This window comes from Mirounga leonina, unplaced genomic scaffold, assembly GCF_011800145.1.
Source record: "Mirounga leonina isolate KUSES-001 unplaced genomic scaffold, KU_Mleo_1.0 Mir_239, whole genome shotgun sequence".
In the NCBI taxonomy this organism is placed as follows: domain Eukaryota; kingdom Metazoa; phylum Chordata; class Mammalia; order Carnivora; family Phocidae; genus Mirounga; species Mirounga leonina.
Window position 1 is genome coordinate 3,914 of NW_023270624.1, and position 20,631 is coordinate 24,544.

The 20,631-nt window shown below is 41.8% G+C and overlaps 2 non-coding genes across 2 annotated transcripts; both read right to left on the minus strand.

Annotated features, from left to right (window-relative positions):
- Positions 1-19,911: 19,911 nt before the first annotated feature.
- Positions 19,912-19,984, minus strand: TRNAV-AAC. Its single transcript has one exon. It is a non-coding gene; the product is annotated as a tRNA-Val (tRNA).
- A 331-nt stretch (positions 19,985-20,315) lies between these two features.
- Positions 20,316-20,387, minus strand: TRNAP-UGG. The gene has a single exon. It is a non-coding gene; the product is annotated as a tRNA-Pro (tRNA).
- Between the last annotated feature and the right edge of the window lie 244 nt (positions 20,388-20,631).

The window sequence follows — 20,631 nt, forward strand, 5'->3', positions numbered from 1 at the left end:
CACCTACGGTGAGTGACAGTCTCGCGTGCTGCGGAGGGGGCACAGACTCGCAGACCAGTGGTGGCAGGGAAAGGACTTTAGGGCAGCCTCCGGGCCAGAAACCCGGAGCGGCGGGGTCCGGGGCTTGCAAACTGGGAGCAGCTGGCGGTTTTAGAAGCACAAAGGGCAGAGACGTGCCCCGACCTGGAGGCAGGACTGGGAGCACTGCGAAGGGGCACACAACCCAGGACACTGCAGTTTATAGCAGCACGGACAGAAACGGAGATGGTGTGGCCTGGAGAGCTCATTGAAGAACAGACTGCAATCTCTCTGGTCAGAGGCAGAGGGTTGGAAACGGTCTCTTCTGCTCTGACACGCGGAAGAGACACAGAAAGCCACCAGGGAAAGCCACCAGAGAACAAAAGCCCCAAAGACTGGTTCCCACTGAGCCCATCCCCCACCACAGGAGGGCAGGGCAACTCCACCCAAACAGGGTTGCCTGAGTAACAGCGTGGCAGGCCCCTCCCACAGAAGACAGGCTGGGGAAACAAGAGGCCAGCAACCCTAAGGTCCTTAGAAAACAGGTGCATCTTGCTTGGGTTCTGGTCAATAATTTGGACTCTATACATTCCCTCAAACACCCATCAACAGAATGACTAGGAGGAAGAACCCCTAAAATAGAAAAGATTCAGAGATTATGACTTATGCTGCAGATTTACAAATGGATGCAGGTATAACCAAGATGTTGGAATTGGAATTCAGGCTAGCAATTGTGAAGACAATGGCTAGAAAGGAGAAATCAATTAATGGCAACATAGAGTCTCTAAGGACAGAAATAAAAGGTGAATTGGCAGAACTTAAAAATACTATCAATGAGATCCAATCCAATCTAGATAATCTAACAGCTAGGGTAACTGAGGCAGAAGAGCGAATAAGCGACCTGGAAGACAATATAATAGATAAAAAGGGAAAAGAAGAGGCCAGGGAAAAACAACTCAGAATCCATGAAAATAGAATCAGAGAAATAAGTGACACCATGAAGTGTTCCAATGTCAAAATAATTGGAATTCCAGAGGGAGTGGAGAGAGGGGACTAGAAAATGTATTTGAGCAAATCGTGGCTGAGAACTTCCCTAATCTGGGGAATAAAACAAACATTCGAGTCCTAGAGGCAGAGAGAACCCCTCCTAATATCAAGGAAAACAGGCCAACACCACGGCATGTAATAGTAAAACTTGCAAATCTTAGAACCAAGAAAACCATCTTAAAGGCAGTTAGGGCGAAGAGATTCCTTACGTACAGAAGGAGGAACATCAGAATAACGTCAGACCTGTCCACAGAGACTTGGCAAGCCAGAAAGGCTTGGCAAGACATATTCAGGGTACTAAATGAGAAGAACATGCAGCCAAGAATACTTTATCTGGCAAGGCATTCATTTAGAATGGATGGAGAGATGCAGAGCTTCCACGACTGGCAGAAGCTGAAAGAATATGTGACCACTAAGCTGGCCCTGCAAGAAATATTAAGGGGGGTTCTATAAAAGGAGAAAGACCCCAAGTGATATACAACATGATAAAAATTAATTCATATCTTTCAATAATCACTCTCATTGTGAATGGCCTAAGTGCTCCCATAAAATGGCACAGGGTTCCAGATTGGATAAAAAGACAGGACCCATCCATATGCTGTCTACAAGAGACTCATTTTGAACCTAAAGATACATCCAGACTGAAAGTGAAGGGATGGAGATCCATCTTCCATGCCAGCGGACCTCAAAAGAAAGCTGGGATAGCAATTCTTATATCAGACAAATTAGATTTTAAACTAAAGTCTGTAATAAGAGATACAGAAAGACACTATATCATTCTTAAAGGGTCTATCCAACAAGAAGATCTAACAATTGTAAATATCTATGCCCCCAACATGGGAGCAGCCGTCTACATAAGCCAACTGTTAACCAATATAAAGAGTCATATTGATAACAATACCTTAATTGTAGGAGACCTCAATACTCCACTTTCAGCAAAGGACAGATCATCTAAGCAAAAAATCAACAAGCAAACAAGAGCTTTGAATGATACACTGGACCAGATGGACCTCATAGATATTTACGGAACATTCCACTCTAAAACAACAGAATACTCATTCTTCTCGAGCGAACATGGAACTTTCTCCAGAATAGACCATATACTGGGTCACAAATCAGGTCTCAACCAATACCAAAAGATTGAGTTTATTCCCTGCATATTCTCAGACCACAATGCTCTAAAACTGGAACTCAATCACAAGAAAAAATCTGGCAGAAATTCAAACACTTGGAAGCTAAAGACCACTCTGCTCAAGAATGTTTGGGTCAACCAGGAAATCAAAGAAGAACTTAAACAATTCATGGAAATCAATGAGAATGAAAACACATCTGTCCAAAACCTATGGGATACTGCAAAGGCGGTCCTAAGGGGGAGATACATAGCCATCCAAGCCTCACTCAAAAAAATAGAAAAATCCCGATTTCACCAAAAAACTCTACACCTTAAAGAACTAGAGAAAAAGCAAAAAACGATGCCTAAGCCATGCATTAGAAGAGAAATAATTAAAATTAGAGCATAAATCAATGAATTAGAAACCAGAAACACAGTAGATCAGATCAATGAAACTAGAAGTTGGTTCTTTGAAAGAATTAATAAGATCAATAAACCACTGGCCAGACTTATCCAAAAGAGAAGAGAAAGGACCCAAATTAATAAAATTATGAATGAAAGGGGAGAGATCACAACTAACACCAAGGAAATAGAAACAATTATTAGAAATTATTATCAACAACTATATGTCAATAAACTGAGCAATCTGGATGAAATGGAGGCCTTCCTGGAAACCTATAAGCTGCTAAGACTGAAACAGGAAGAAATTGACCACCTGAATAGGCCAATAACCAGTAACGAGATGGAAGCAGTGATCAAAAACCTGCCAAAAAACAAGAGTCCAGGCAGGGCCTGATGGATTCCCTGGGGAATTCTGCCCAACATTCAAAGAAGAAATAATACCTATTCTACTGAAGATGTTTCAAAAAATAGAAAGAGAAGGAAAACTTCCAACTTCATTCTATGAGACCAAGATTACCTTAATCCCCAACTCAGGCAAAGACCCCATCAAAAAGGAGAATTTCAGACCGATATCCCTGATGAATATGGATTCCAAAATCCTCAACAAAATCCTAGCTAATAAGATCCAACAATACATTAAAAGGATCATCCACCACGACCAAGTGGGATTTAACCCCGGGGTGCAAGGGTGGTTCAACATTCGCAAATCAATCAATGTGATAGAACACATTAATAAGAGAAGGGAGAAGAACCATAAGGTCCTCTTGATTGGTGCAGAAAAAGCAATTGACAAATACAACATCCTTTCCTGATTAAAACTCTCCAGAGTATAGGGACAGAGGGAATATTCCTCAAGTTCATAAAATCCATCTATGAAAAACCCACAGCGAATATCATTCTCAATGCGGAAAAGCTGAGAGCCTTTCCCTTAAGATCAGGAACACGTCAAGGGTGCCCACTCTCACCACTGTTGTTCAACATAGTACTAGAAGTCCTAGCAACAGCAATCAGACAGCAAAAAGAAATAAAGGTATTCAAATTGGCAAAGAAGAAGTCAAACTCTCTCTTTTCACAGACATGATACTTTATGTGGAAAACCCAAAAGACTCCACCCCCAAATTACTAGAATTCATCCAGCAATTCAGTAATGTGGCAGGATACAAAATCAATGCACAGAAATCAGTTGCTTTCTTATACACTAACAACGCAACTGTAGAAAGAGAAATTAGAGAAATGATTCCATTTACAATAGCACCAAAAACCATAAGATACCTCGGAATAACCCTAACAAAAGAGGTAAAGGATCTATACTCTAGGAAATACAAAACACTAATGAAAGAAATTGAAGACACAAAAAGATGGAAAAATATTCCATGCTCATGGATCGGAAGAATAAACATTGTTAAAATGTCTATGCTACCCAGAGCAATCTATACCTTCAATGCCATCCCGATCAAAATTCCAATGACATTTCTCAAACTGCTGGAACAAACAATCCTAATTTGTATGGAATCAGAAAAGACCCCAAATCGCCAAGGAAATTTTGAAAAAGAAAAACAAAGCTGGGGGCATCACTTTGCCCAATTTCAAGCTATATTACAAAGCTGTGATCACCAAGACAGCATGGTACTGGCACAAAAACAGACATATAGACCAATGGAACAGAACAGAGAACCCAGATATGGACCCTCAACTCTATGGTCAAATAATCTTCAACAAAAGCAGGAAAAAACATGCAATGGAGAAAAGACAGTCTCTTCAATAAATGGTGCTGGGAAAATTGGATAGCCACATGCAGAAGAATGAAACTCGACCATTCTCTAACACCATTCACAAAGATAAACTCAAAGTGGATGAAAGACCTCAATGTGAGAGAGGAATCCATCCAAATCCTAGAGGAGAACATAGGAAGTAACCTCTTTGCCTTCAGCCACAGCAACTTCTTTCAAGATACATCTCCAAAAGCTAGTGAAACAAAAGCAAAAATGAACTTTTGGGACTTCATCAAGATAAAAAGCTTCTGGACAGGAAAGGAAACAGTCAACAAAACAAAGAGGCAACCCATAGAATGGGAGAAGATATTTGCAAATGACACTACAGATAAAGGGCTGGTATTCAAGATCTATAAAGAACTTCTCAAACTCAACACCCAAAAAACAAATAATCAAGTCAAAAAGTGGGCAGAAGTTATGAAAAGACACTTCTCTGAAGAAGACATACAAATGGCTAACAGATGAAAAAATGTACATTATCATAAGCCATCAGGGAAATCCAAATCAAAACCACATTGAGATACCACCTTACACCAGTCAGAATGGCAAAAATGGACAGGGAAAGAAACAACAAATGTTGGAGAGGTTGTGGAGAAAGGGGAACCCTCCTACACTGTTGGTGGGAATGCAAGTTGGTACAGCCACTTTGGAAAACAGTGTGGAGGTTCCTCAAAAAATTAAAAATAAAGCTACCCTATGTCCCAGCAATTGCACTCCTGGGTATTTACCCCAAAGACACAGATGTAGTGAAAAGAAGGGCCATATGCACCCCATTGTTCATAGCAGCAATGTCCGCAATAGCCAAACTGTGGAAAGAGCTGAGATGCCCTTCAACAGATGAATGGATAAAGAAGATGTGGTCCATATATACAATGGAATATTACTCAGCCATCAGAAAAGATGAATACCCAGCTTTTACATCAACATGGATGGGACTGGAGGAGATTATGCTAAGTGAAATAAGTCAAGCAGAGAAAGTCAATTATCATATGGTTTCACTTATTTGTGGAACATAAGGAATAGCATGGAGGACAATAGGAGAAGGAAGGGGAAAATGGGGAGGTGGAATTGGAGGGAGAGATGAACCATGAGAGACTATGGACTCTGAGAAACAAACAGGATTTTAGAGGGGAGGTGGGAGGGGGGATTGGTTAGCCTGGTAATGGGTATTTAGGAGGGCACATACTGCATGGAGCACTGGGTGTTACATGAAAACAATGAATCATGGATCACCACATCAAAAACCAATGATGTATGGTGACTAACATAACATAATAAAATTAAAAATAAATAAATAAATACCTGCAAATAATAAAAAAAGAACAGTTCCACTATCATAAATAAATATTTCCTGCATGCCCATTTGCAGTCTATCCTGGCTTTCTTCCTGCTTATCTGTCTACAGATATGACTTTTCTGGAAATTTCACATAAATAAATGGTAGGAGTGGAATTGCTAGATGGTAAGTTTACCTTTGCTATACCAAATTGTCAAACATAGAGTTTATACTATACATGCTATAGCCAGCAATTCCACTACCAGATATATACCCCCCAAAATAGAAAACCTGTGTTCACCTAAAAACTTGTACACAAATGTTCATAGTAATAATGTTATTCATAATAGGCAAAAAGTGAATGGGTAACCAAAATGTGGTATATCCATACAAAGAAATATTATTATTCAGCCATGAAGAGGACTGAAGTGATATATAGTATAATATGAATAATCCTCAAAAACATCATGCCAAATGAAACAAGCCAGACACAGAGAATTGTATGATTCTACTTATATGAAATATCCAGAAGAGGCAAATCCATAAAAACAGAAAGTAGATCAGTGGTTGCCAGGGACTGGGAGATGGAGGGAGTGGGAGCGACAGCTAACGGGGAGAGCGACAGGGTATGTTTTGGGAGTGATGAAAGTGTTCTGGAATTTAATAGTGGTGATTGTTGTTTAATGTGATGAATATACTAAAAACATATTATAGATAAAATATACTAAAAACAACTGAATTTTACAATGTGATGAATATACTAAAAACATACTACACATAAAATATACTAAAAACAACTGAATTTTACACTTTTAAAAGGTGAATTTTATGATCCATGAATTTTATCTCAACTTAAAAATGCAACAAAGAAAACATACTACTGCTTGTAACAACATGAATAAATCTCAAAAATATAATATTAAGAAAAGTAATTCAGACACCAAAGAATACATACTAGGTGATTCTATGTATGTAAAGCTCAAAAACTGTTAGAAATCAGGATTGTGATAACATTTGCGGATAGTGGATATTGACTGGGAGGGAACACAAGGGGGCTCCGCTGGGCTGCTGGTAATGTTCTATTTGTTGATCTGGGTGATGATTACATGAATTTAAAAAGCATATTAAAATATCAAGAGAAAAAATCAATTGACCCTAATGTAATGTCTGTTTTTGCACTATTATATGTCTGACTTTATACCACCCATCTTGATTACTATAGCTTAATAAGAAATGTTGAAATCAACATGAAATCTAATTTTGTTCTTTCTCAAAATTGTTCTGTCTAATCTAGGTCTATTTCATTTCTATATCATTTTTCAAATGAGCTGGTCAATTTCTACAAAAAAAGCCTGCTGGGATTTGATAGCAGTTGTGATGAATCTCTAGAACAATTTGGGCAGAACTGCCTTCCTAAAAAATAGACTCTTCCACTCTATGAATATGGACTGTCTCTTCATGTTATAGACCTTTATCTCCATACTGTTTTGTAGTTTTCAGAGCACAGGCTTGTAATTCTTTGTTTATAGTTTATATTTATTAAGTATTTTCTTCTTTTTGATGCTATTATGAATTGGATTGATGCCCCAATTTCATTCTTAATTGTTTATTGCTAGTATAAAGAAATACAATTGATTTTATATATTGATCTTATATTCCGCAATCTTTCCAAACTCATTTATTAGTTCTAATACAGGTTTATGTGTGTGTTTTTAAAGATTCCTTAGGACTTTATACATGCAAGAGCATGTAGTCTGCTAATAAAGACTGCTTTATAGACATCAGGGTGCATCCCTTTGAGTTAGTATTTTTGTATTCTTTGGGTAAATAGCAATAATATAATTTTTGGATCATAGGGTAGTTTATAGCAACATTATCAACAGTAGCCAAATTATGGAAACAGCCCAAGTGTCTATTGACTGATGAGTGGATAAAGGAGAAGTATATATAGAGAAAGAAATATATATATATACAACTCAACCATAAAAAAGAATGAAATCTTGCTATTTGCAAAGACAGATGGGGCTGGAGAGTATTATGCCAAGCCAAATAAGTCAGAGAAAGACAAATGCCATATGATTTCACTCATATGTGGAATTTAAGAAACAAAATAAATGAGCAAAAGGGGAAAAAAGAGAGAGACAGGCAAACCAAGAAACAGACTCTTAACTATAGAGAACAAATTGATGGTTATCAGAAGGGAGGTTGGTCAGGGGATGGGTTAAATAGGTGATGGGGATTAAAGGAGTGTGCTTGCTGTGAAGAGCACCAGGTGATGTATGGAAGTGTTGAATTGCTAAATTGTACACCTGAAACTAATATTACACTGTATGTTAACTGAAATATAAATAAAAACTTTTTAAAAAAGTGTTTTACTTCTTCCTTTCCAGTCTGATGCCTTCAATCTTTTTTCTCACTTCCAGTACTGTGTTGAAATGAAATGTTGAAGATATCCTGGTCTCATTCCAAAACATTCAGTCTTTCACCATAAGCATGAAGTTTGCTGTAGTCTTTTGTACATGCACTTAATCAGCCTGAGAAATTTCCCTCCTATTTCTACTTTGTTGAGGGGGCTTTTTTTTCTTTAATGTAAGCTGCACACCCCACATGGGGCCTAGAGCGGGGCCTGAACTCATGACCCTGAAATGGAGACTGGGTCAGAGATGGAGACTGAGGCCAAGATGAAGATGGAAGCTGAGTTTAACAGCCTGACACTTAATGGACTTAGCCACCCAGGCACCACCAGGGCTCTTCTTTCATAGGCAGAAGTAGACAGGACTAGATAGAACCAGAATGAGGTGGGGGATGGGGGGTGAGCACTGAGGAAATGCTGAGTATGGAGGGTAGTGAGTTGACACAGTAGGACAGTTGATCAGGGGATGCTGGTTCTGGGGCAGAGCCATTTCAAAGTTTGCTCAAGGGTGGTCAAGGTCTGGGGGTCTGTGGGGAAGGGGAAGTTGACTGAAGTTTAGTCAACTCAGGTTAACAGGCATTTTGTCCAGATTGGTTAGTTCAGCTAGTCTTTCTGAGTCTGAGAGGTCATCGCAAGTCACATGGGGAAGGCTGGCTCCTTGTGATGAAGGATAGTTGGAAAGCTGGCAGGCAGGGACAAGCCCCCGCTCCAAGAGGAAACCACCCTTAAAAGGATTTTACACCATCCTGGAAGGAGCCCTCCACCCTTTCCCAGGTGACAAAAACTTGATTGGATGACAGGCGCAGGGAGGGTTAATCAGATTAAAACAGCCCACCAACAAGCCCATAAAAACCCCTAGACTTAGAAATTCCCATGGCAACCTTCTCAGTTCCCCTCCTTCCTCGGGAACTTTGCTATTGTTCAATAAACCTTGCTTTGCTGCCCACCATTTTTCTACCTCGTCATTCTTTGAAGGTGTGTGACCAAGAACCGTGGGCACAGTCGGAGAAAAAAATCCTGTAACACTTGCAGCAAGCCACTTCCTAGAACACAGGAGGGTGGGAAACTGCTGTTTTCCAGGAACACTCCATCAGGTAAAGTTCAGGGTCAGAGATCCTGGAGATCCTCTCTTTTTGGGCTGCAGGCCTGCAGCACTAAGGAAGCCTCTCCACAACCCAAAACATGATTCGAGGATGGTTTTTCTATCTCCCTGGGCCACCTGTCTTGCTTTCCCCTACTTTCTTTCAGAAATGCTTCCTACTGGGCGCCTGGATGGCTGTCATTAAGCATCTCCCTTTAGCTCAGGTCATGATCCTAGGGTTCTGGGATCGAGGCCCACATCGGGCTCCCTGCTCTGAGGGAAGCCTCTTTCTCCCTCTCCTACTCCCCCTGCTTGTGGTCCCTCTCTCGCTGTGTCTCTGTCAAATAAATAAATAAAATCTTAAAAAAAAAATTTTTGCTACTATCCAACCCTCTTTTGTCCCACCTTAGTTGATGGCTCAATTCCTCTGGGAACTGAGATCACCAGCTTTTATCTCTTCCTTCCTTAGGACAAAGGATAAAAATGAAGGGATTCAGAACTGTGCAGTGATGAGGTGCAAATCCACCCTGCTCTGCAGGAAGGAGCCTCTCCACCCTCCCACCTCCTGCACTTGCCTCTCTAAGATGAAATGTACTTCCTCTAGTCCCTGGCCGAATGCCACTTCTTCCCGTCTGCTCCCAGAGGACAGTAACACAGAAAAGCTCTCTCTCCCCTGGCAGTTCTGAGAGGCAAGGTCAAAGCCTGACTGTCTGTGTGCTCAGCACATACAATGGATTAGGTCATTTGTCTTTTTTGTTTGTTGTTTGCAAACCTTTTTATTGAAGCCTAACACAAAGAAAAGCACACAAATCCGAAGTGTACCCCTCAATGAATTTTCACAAAGGGAACATATCATGTAACCCAAACCTGTATGGAGAAGTAACATATTCCCAACACCACAGAAGATCCTTCATGCCTGCCCAACCCCCTGGGGTTACACCCAAATGTAACTCCAGCCTGAGTTTTGCTTCTGAGCTCTAGGTGAACAGACTCATGTAGTGTTGATGAGGGAGCAGAAGGCTCGCTGAGGACAAAGAAGAAGCAGGCACCCTACACCCCGTTCCCCCCCCCACCCCCCCCCACCCCCACCCCCCGCCATGTGGTATGTGTGACATTCCTCAGGCACTCCTGGCTGCCCTAAAGGAAAAACAAATGGTTAACTGATAGAGATCACAGTCTTGCAGGACAGGAGTTTCCCTCAGTTTACTTACAAAACCCTTAGCAATAGCTTCTGAAAGGAAATGTAAATAAAACTGAATTTCTTCTAAACCTAAAGCCAATTGACAAGTACGTGTGATAGGAGGAATGTAACATCCCTTCAGGAAACTCCCAACGGTCTTCATGTTAGTGCTTCATTAGAGGGGAAAACAGCCTTGGCTTGACAATAACCAGACCTCTAGTAACCTGAGAGTTTTTAGCATATGACAATCCTTCTGAACACCCCCTTTGTCCTCACCTCCCCAGTTCCTGAGTGTATAATCAGCCGCCCCTCACAACTCCGGGGCAGCAGCTCTTTCTGCCCACGGGTCCGTCCCTGTGCTTTAATAAAATCACCTTTTTGCACCAGAGACGTCTTAAGAATTCTTTCTTGGTCGTGGGCTCCGGACCTCAGTTATATTCTAAAACTTCTAAAACTTCATACTGATGTAGCCTATATTTTTTTAAGAATCAGTTTGCAATATAGAGGGGCACCTGGGTGGCTCAGTCAGTTAAGCGTCTGTCTTCAGGTCAGGTCATGATCCCAGGGTCCTGGGTTAGGGTTAGGGATCTCTGGGCTCCCCGCTTTCCCTCTGCCCCTCCCCCTCTGCTCATGCTCTGTCTCTCACTTTCTCTCTCTCAAATAAATAAATAAAATCTTTTTTAAAAATTTGTAATATAAAAATAAATGTGCTGCAGGGTGCCTAGGTGGCCCAGTCATTTGAGCATCCAACTCTTGGTTTGGCTTAGGTCCTGATCCCAGTGTCCTGGGATAGAGCCCCATGTCAGGCCCCGTGCTCAGGGCAGAGTCTGCTTGTCCCTCTCCCTTCCGCTCTGCTCCTCCTCTGATGCGTTTGCGTGCGCGCTCTCTCTCAAATAAATAAACAAAATCTTTTTTTTAAAAAAAAGAAAGAAATGTGCTGCTTTATGGACACAATAATAAGATACAGAAGCTTATCTGATAATTACTGTAATTTTCTAAATACTAAGGAGCATAAATGGTAATTCAAGGTATCTGCATCAACTACAGTGTAATATGAAAACGTCTGAGGTTTCCACTGGCAGTGGAGTTATGAGTCCTGTCAATCTTACTGGGGTCTGTAGCCTGCATTCATAATAAAAGAAAAGACTCGACTTCAGTTAGTGATGAGGAAAAATATGAGTGCTGATGTGAGAAACAAAGTCAGAGAAAAATTATTAAATTTCTGTACTACCTAGAGCCCACTGACAAGTCCTAGAAACAAGCAGAGTGACATTCCTCTAGGGACTCAACTGCCCCGATGTTAATACTTCGCTAAAGGCAAAATGCAATCCTAGCCTGAGCCACACCAGGATCCTCTAAGTCTACTTTAACATATAAAAATTCCTTTGGAAACTTCATTTATCTCTAAATGCTCCCTCCAAGATACATGTTGGCAATCATCTCCCCGCATACAACCCACCGATATACATCTGAAGGGTCTCATGACTAAGGTTTTATTAGATGGTAATAAATGACCTTTTCCCAAAAACAGCTAGCCTCTCAGGGTCCTGGAAATCTTGCTTCCAAAATTCCTTAGAGACTTATGCTATCCATAACCGCTGGCCCCAACTTGAATGTATATAATGGGCCACCCCTCGTGACCCCAGTGAAGCTCTTTCTGCCCACAGGTCCTGTCCCTTTTTAAAACTACCTTTCTGCACTGAAGACCTCTCAAGAATTCTTTCTTGGCCCTCAGCTTCATCATCTGCTGCTATTTTTTCCCATCCAGGTTCACAGACCCCTGACTGCTATTGACCACCCCTAGAGTAAGCGAACCTCTCTTCGTGTTACTTGGTTGAGTTTCTCACTTCCAAAGTTGCAACTACAGCCTGTCCACGGTAGAGGGCGCCAACAGCAAGGCACTCCCGCCCCGTGTTGGAAATAGAATCCGGAAGAACTGCAAAATTAGAGCCTGCAAGCTGTGATGGAAGAGCTTGCATTATGAGTATAACAAAGAATGTTTTCTCTAGAAGAGTGGTCGTATTTTACGAAATATGTGCATTGAGATAGGAAATTATTCACAAGGTTGGGAGGAATTAATTCTGTCCATACACCTGCCCCCTGCTCTGTCCAGGCAAGAGGGTGAGCAGGGCCTGGTCTTTGCTTATTTATTACCTCTGGTTTCCCCTCGTTTCCTAGCACTCACCGCGAGTGTCTATTCTGTTTTATTTCTCGCTGCAGATTCTGGGCTTTGTTCACACATCCCTTTGAGCTTGGTTAATGCAGTGAGCACAGAAGAAATGACCCCTTTCTGATGTTCCAGTGGTAAGGGGCGTGAGAGTCCTGACTAGTCGGTGTGCCAATGATCCTGGAAAGAGATGTTGGCAGCAATGGAGCTGTCTGGAGCTGCCTGGCGGGCATGTGAGTTGAATAGCTGGCATCATTTCCAGAGAGGGGGGTGTGCAGGAGATGCTGATTGGACAATAGAGAAGGCATGCATTTGTTCTGGTGTGGATATGGAGCTTGTGGGTCTGGAGAGACTTGGAATGGAAATGAAAGAGGAAGCCAGGGGACAGATCTGGGCTGGAGTTAAAAATCAAGAGGTGTTGATCCCACTGGCCACAGTGGCAGTGGGCATGAGAAGAGCAAAGGCCCAAGCCCATGTCCTGCAGAATCCCAACATTTAGGGCAGATGGAGGAGGAGAGTCAGACCCTCAGACTCAGGAGGTGGGATGAGACCACCCTATTGTATCCTATTACAAGTTCAGTGTGTTAATGCTTCAGATAACTGAAAATGATGGTGACTGTATAGTGCTCATGACTTTTACATGCTTGGAGGTCACTGGCCACCGTTGTGAAAGCTGCGTTGGGTGATTCGTTCATCATCCAACAGGGATGCTGCTGCTTCCACCCTGCCTGAACTTGGGGTTACAAGATGATCCAGAAATCCCACTTCTAGATATATATCCAAAGGAAATATAATCAGTATTTCGAGAGATATCTGCATGCCCAAGTTCATTGTAGCATTATTCACAATAGCTAATGTGTAAACAACCTAAGTGTCCATTGATGGATGAATGAATAAAGAAAATGTGATATATTGGGGCTCCTGGGTGGCTCAGCTGGTTAAGCGTCTGCCTTCAGCTCAGGTCATGATCCCAGGGTCTTGGGATTGAATCCCTCAGCGGGGAGTCTGCCTCTTCCTTTCAGCCCCCCATCCCCTGCTCATGCACTCATTCTCTCTCTCTCTCACAAAAATAAATAAATAAAATCTTTAAAAAGAAAGAAAAAATATATTTATAATGGAATATTATTCAGCCTTAAAATATAAGGAAATCCAGCCGTTTGTGACAACATAGATGAACCTGGAGGACATTTTGCTAAGGGAAATAAGCCAGACACCAAAAAACAAGTATTGCATAAGCTCACATATATGTGGAATCTAAAAATATCAAACTCAAAGGAACAGGCAGTAGAATTGTGATTACCAGGGACTGAGAGGTGGGGAAATGGGAAATGTTGTCAAAGGGTACAAACTTTCAGTTACAAGATGAATAAGTTCTTGAGACCTAATGTACAGCCTAATGACTATAATTAATAATAATATTGTATACCTAAAATTTACTGAGAGTAGATCTTATGTGTTCTTACCATACACACACAAAATTAATTATGTGAGGTGTTATGATTGTGATGATTATTTCACAATGTATATATATATCAAACATCACATTGTACACCTTAAATATGTACAATTTTTAGTTGTCAATCCTACCTTGCTTGATAAAGCTGGGGGAAAAGCTAGATTATGGAATAGCACTCTTTGCAGGGTCTAGGGATTCAGGAGCTCACACACGGGGGAGAGCCAGATAATAAAAAAGAAAACCAACCAGTGACCCAGATGATTTTAGCTATTGATCAAGGCCTGGGTCAACATTTGAAAAACCAATCAATGTAATTCACCATATTAACAAACTAAAAAAAATACCCATCCGATTATCCAGTAAATGCAGAAGAAGCATTTGATAAAATCCAATATCCTTTTTTTTAGGGACATTTAATAACAGGCTTTACTTACTCTCCAGTAGAAACTTACAAAATGTTTATGGTTATACAGCAAGATATAAAGATTATGCAAAACATTTTTTTGGATTCATAACTTTTTTATTGAGGTATAATTGACATGTTATATTAGTTTTGGGTGCACAACATAATGATTTGGTATTTGTATATTTGATAATGTAGTATATACTACATTAGTACCTGTTTTCACTAACCGAAAGAAATTCAAAGATTTTCCTTTTAAGGAAAAAGCCGTGACCATGCTAATGCAGGTCTTCTGTAAAAGCAAAGTCATGTGACTCGAACTTTTGGAAAGTGGGTGATACTCTTCACTTTACGCCATTTTGGTTCACCGAAGTTTTCATGGGAACGTTCTACTTCTGGAAAGCAGGGAAATCTGTACTGCAAAATGATTACCAGAAGTCTAGTTAATATCCTTCACCATACATAGTAACAAATTTTTTTTGTTTTTTTCTTCTAATATCCATTTTTTATAAAACTCTCAGCAAACTAGGAGTAGAGTTGACTCTCAACCCTAGAAAGGGCTAAGATCATATTCAATGTTGAAAGACTGAGAGCTTTCCCCCAAGATGAAGAACAAGGATTTCCACATCTCACTACTTCTCTTCAGTATTGTACTAGACATTCTAGCCAGTGCAACAAGGTGAGAAAAATAATTAAAGGCATCTAGATTGGAAAGGAAGAAGTAAAATTTTCATTCGTCATAATGACATAATATCTGCAGGGAAAATCTAACAGACTGTCTCCACCCCGCCCCCCTCCAAATACTAGAACCAAATGTGTTTAGCGAGGTTACAGACACAAGATCAATATGGTAAAATAAATTGTATTTCTATATACTAGCCAAGAACAATTGGAAATTGTTTTGTTTTTAAAAAATAAAAGAAACTGAATTTTGTTGTGTTGCTTTGATTTGAGACATGACTGAAAAACAGAAAGTTATGCCATAGTTTCTGAAGAATTAAATGCAGATTTGCAGGCATTTCAGAGTTACATTATGCCTCCTGGCTGAGTGCTCAAGGTTTTGTTTTGTTTTGTTTTTTGGAGAAACTGGCAATCAGTGAATCATTTCCCCAGGAGCTAAGCCAGCCCATTCAGGGCAGGCCCTCCACCTAGAACCCTACTTGGGATAGCCTCCAGCTAAGCAGGTTACCTGTGAGAAAAAAACTCTCAAGACTAGCTGTGATATTTCTCTGCTTTCTCTTCTCTTCCTCTTATAAATGCTACATATGCCTTTATTTGAGAAAATCAGCCAGTTGATTGGTGTCTGCCATGCTCAAGTGCAAGAGAATCTCAACAATCCCAACAAGTCAGCGTTGGACCTATTCTCTGACTCTTCACACAGCCCCACTTTCTGACAGGTTGTAGTAATTCCTTAAACTAGCCTCTGGGTAAAAGGGGAAAGGCTCTTTTAAAACCATCTGAAGTTTCTTTGAAGGTGCTGTGGACAAGTACCAAAAACATGGGTGTTTTTTTTAAAGTTTTTATTTAAATTCCAGTTAGTTGACATACAGTGTAATATTAGTTTCAGGTGTACAATATAGTGATGCGACACTTCCATACGTCACTCAGTGCTCATCACAGCAAGTACACTCCTTCCTTCCCATCACCTATTTCCCCCATCCCCCATCCCCTCATCCCCCTCTGGTAACCATCAGTGTGTTCTCTATAGTTGTCTGTTTTTTGGTTTGCCTCTCTCCCTCTTTTTTTCCCCTTTGCTTATGTTTTGTTTCTTAAATTCTACATATGAGTGAAATCATATGGTATTTGTACCTCTCACTGATTTACCAAAAAACATGTTTAAATGAGCTTCTTTGGTTTAGTTCTTTTTTTTTTAAGATTTTATTTATTTATTTGAGAGAGAGGGAGAGTGCATACAGTAGGGAAGGGGCAGAGGGAGAGGGAAAGAGAGTCTCAAGCAGACTCAGCACTGAGTGTGGAGCCCAACGGCGGCGGCGGGGGGCTCAATACCATCACCCCGAGATCAGGACCTGAGCTGAAACCAGGAGTCCAGTGCTTAACCGACTGCACCACCCAGATGCCCCTGGTTTAGTTCTTTTTTTTCCCCAAGATTTTATTTATTTATTTGACACAGAGAGAGAGAGCACAAGTAGGCAGAGTGGTAGACAGAGGGAGAGGGAGAAGCAGACTTCCCACGCTGAGCAGACAGCCCGATGCGGGGCTTGATCCCAAGACCCTGGGATCATGACCTGAGCCGAAGGCAGATGCTTAACTGACTGCACCACCCAGATGCCCCTGGTTTAGTTCTTAAGGGCTACTTCTTCCCCAACCCCTTGGCCTATTGCTCTTTGTTTAAAATTTCATAAAAGTAGGGGGAAAGACCTCAATGTGAGACAGGAATCCATCAAAATCCTAGAGGAGAACACAGGTAGCAACTGTGACCTTGGCCGCAGCAACTTCTTGCAAGACATGTCTCTAAAGGCAATGGAAACAAAAGCAAAAATGAACTATTGGGATTTCATCAAGATAAAAGCTTCTGCACAGCAAAGGAAACAGTTAACAAAAGGAAACAGCAACCCACGGAATGGGAGACAATATTTGCAAATGACATTACAGATAAAGGGCTGGTATCCAAGATCTATAAAGAACTTCTCAAACTCAACACCCAAAAAACAAGTAATCAAGTTAAAAAATGGGCAGAAGACATGAACAGACAATTCTCCAAAGAAGACATCCAAGTGGCCAATAGACACATGAAAAAATGCTCCACATTACTTGCCATCAGGGAAATACAAATCGAAACCACAATGAGATAACCACCTTACACCAGTTAGAATGGATAAAGTTAACAAGACAGGAAAAAACAAATGTTGGTGAGGATGCAGAGAAAGGCGAACCCTCTTACACTGTTGGTGGGAATGCAAGCTGGTACAGCCACTCTGGAAAACAGGATGGAGTTTCCTCAAGAAGTTAAATATAGAGCTACACTATGAACCAATGGGTATTTACCCCAAAGACACAGATGTAGCGAAAAGAAGGGGCACGTGCACCCCAATGTCCATAGCAGCAATGTCCACAACAGCAAAACTGTGGAAGGAGCTGAGATGTCCTTCAAAAGATGTATGGATAAAGAAGATGTGGTTCATATATTCAATGGAATATTACTCAGCCATCAGAAAGGATGACTACCTACCATTATGTCAACGGGGATGGAACTGGAGGGGATTATGCTAAGTGAAATGTCAATCAGAGAAAGACAATTATCAAATGGCTTCACTCATTTGTAGAACATAAGGAATAGTGCGGAAGACCACAGGGGGAGGGAGGGAAAACTGAATGGGAAGAAATGGGAGGGGGAGACGAACCATGAGAGACTCTGGACTCGGGGAAACAAACTGAGGGTTGCAGAAAGGGAGGCAGGTGGGAGGATGGGGTAACTGGGTGATGGGCATTAAGGGTGAAACTTGATGTGATGAGCACTAGGTGTTACTGGCAACTGATGAATCATTGAACACTACATTTGAAACTAATGATGTACTACTATATGTTGGCTAATCGAATTTAAAGTTAAAAAACCCCCTAAAATAAATTTGTGTTGTTTTTAGCCACTAAATTTGTGGTAATACACACTTTGGCTTAAAAACACACAGCTGTATACAGTTATAAGAATCACGGGACAATCTTTATATTAAGAAATTAAGAGGGAGTGGGGCACCTGGGTGGCTCAGTTGGTTAAGCGATAGAATCGAGTCCCGCATCAAGCTCCCCGCTTAGCGGGGAGTCTGCTTCTCCCTCTGACCTTCCCCCGTCACTCTCTCTCACTCACTCACTCACTCTCTCTCAAATAAATAAATAAACTATTAAAAAAGAAGAAAGAAAGAAACTAAGCAGGAGAAAATAAATCTACTAGGATGGTGCAGTAATCCTAGTGTCCTCTACTCTAGCCCTGGCTACCCACCTGTGTTCAGATCTCCCATTAAAAGTCAAGGCCCCAGGGACGGAATCCAAGCTACTTTCATGAATTTAGACCCAGCCATTTAAATGAGGTTTGGGACGATTTAATGACATACAATCTAAGTTTAAAAAGAATGTTTCAAATCTGTATCTACAGCAGGTAGACATACTGGTGCAGGGGGAAATTAACGGAAAAAGAAACTGGAGGTTAATTCACCAAATATTGATAGTTATCTCTGAGGTTTTCTGGTGAATATTTTTCTATTTTTTTCCCTGGATATGCTGGTGTGGTTGTTTTTTTCTCTTTAATGGGTTTTTATAATAGGGAGGGAAGGGAAGATTCCCCCTATGGTATTCAATCAAGTGTGTTTTTTGTCAAGATCCGATATCTCCAGTTGGAACACTTGTTTAAAAGGATGGAAACCGGGGCACCTGGGTGGCTCAGTTGGTTAAGCAGCTGCCTTCAGCTTGGGTCATGATCCCAGGGTCCTGAAATCGAGCCCCGCATCGGGCTCCCTGCTCAGTGGAGAGCCTGCTTCTCCCTCTCCCTCTGCCTGCCACTCTGCCTACTTGTGCTATCTCTCTGTCAAATAGATAAATAAAAGATATCTTTAAAAAAAAAAAAAAAGGATGGAAACCTCAGGCAGCAGAATTGCACGGGTGGAGGCCTCTGAGATCACGATTGCCAGAATAAATAAATGAATAAATAAATAAATAAATAAAATAAACCTTATAGATTTTTTGAAAAATTGAGAGGGGGGTGCATGCAAGGTTTCCCTCTCCTTTATTTAATTTCTAGAAATAATACACACGGTTTAATTTAAAAAAAAAAAAACAACAGGTGAGATTATAGAAGGCCTCCTCTGCGTTCACGCCCATTCCCCAAAGTGAAAGGTGGGAGTTGCTTGTTGAGAGTTTCCCAAAAGCAAGGCATAGGGTGTGCGCCTCGCGAATCCTTCTCTGTCAGCGCGCTGGTGGAGCCCAGTGGCTCTGGTCAAGCTAATCTTGCTGGTGGGGATACAATTCTGCTCTAACCTGTAGATTCTTCCCAACGCTTTCTTTTCCTGAAGACCCTTGGAAAGTTATCAGCAGTCAAATTAGACACCCCAAGCCCTCCTGCGCCGGGATAGTGTGGCCGAGCGGTCTAAGGCGCTGGATTAAGGCCCTAGTCTCTTTGGGGATGTGGGTTTAAATCCCACCGCTGCGAGCCTCTCAGCGCTTTGTGCGCTATTTTGCTGGGGATCACAAATAGCGGAACGAAGCGGAATTGGGCACTCTCAGTTTTCGGCGTCTGGAAGGAACTCCATTCTACCAGAGGGCGGCTGCTGAATGGCTGGGCTCTGTGCCTTCTGTGAGCTCGTGTCTAGACAGCAAGTGGGTTGGGATCAGGTATTACAGGCGTCCGTGGCTGAGGTGGAAAACTGGCGGTGTAGATACCCTTTTCTCAATCCCTGGAAGAGCTCCCATGTCTGTAACCAGGCAGAGGATGGTGGATGTCCTGAACTGAAGCCAGGTTTGTCCCACAGAGTCTCCAAATGTACATCAGTGTAATAAATTTCAAATAGTAGTTGATGGTGGATGGCTCAGTCTCCAAATGTTAAATAGTAGGAAGGAAAAAATAGAAAGCTATGGATTGTTTCCGCCCGGTTTCGAACCGGGGACCTTTCGCGTGTTAGGCGAACGTGATAACCACTACACTACGGAAACCCGCTGGTAGAGTACTCCCTGTAATACTCTTATTGTGAAGAAAGCCTTCCATTGGTACAGTGGATGCAAAGTTCTAGGCTGAGAAAAGATGGCACCACGTCCCAGATTGGCAGAAAACAACCACAAGCGGCTCTGCACCCAGTCTTTCATCGGTGACCCTCGGTTCCGGGGCGACTTACTCCTCTACCTACTCTTCTTCCTGAGCCTACTCCTCTACCTACTCTTCTTCCCCAGGCCACTCGAACTCCTGGGTATGCCATCTGCCCGTCCAAGACCCAAACCATCCATCTAAGAAGAAATGTAGCTAAAAAGTATGTAAAAGTGAAAAAGCGGGCTCGTCCGGGATTTGAACCCGGGACCTCTCGCACCCAAAGCGAGAATCATACCCCTAGACCAACGAGCCGCCTCATAGCTGCTTTTTTGGTTCGGTCCGTAATCTGAGTCGGTTGGGAGTAGTTTTGCCACCAACGGGAACTTTTATTTTTGATATATTGGAATTATCCTCTGGACCTCAGTGTCCCGCGCCCAACCTTATCCCTGCTCCGCAGTCTCCGCATCCGCCGTTAACCTCATCCGTAGGCAGCTCGCCCAGCGAAAACGCTCCATATCCCTTGGTCCCTCTCTGTGGTCTGGGAGAGCCTCACTGC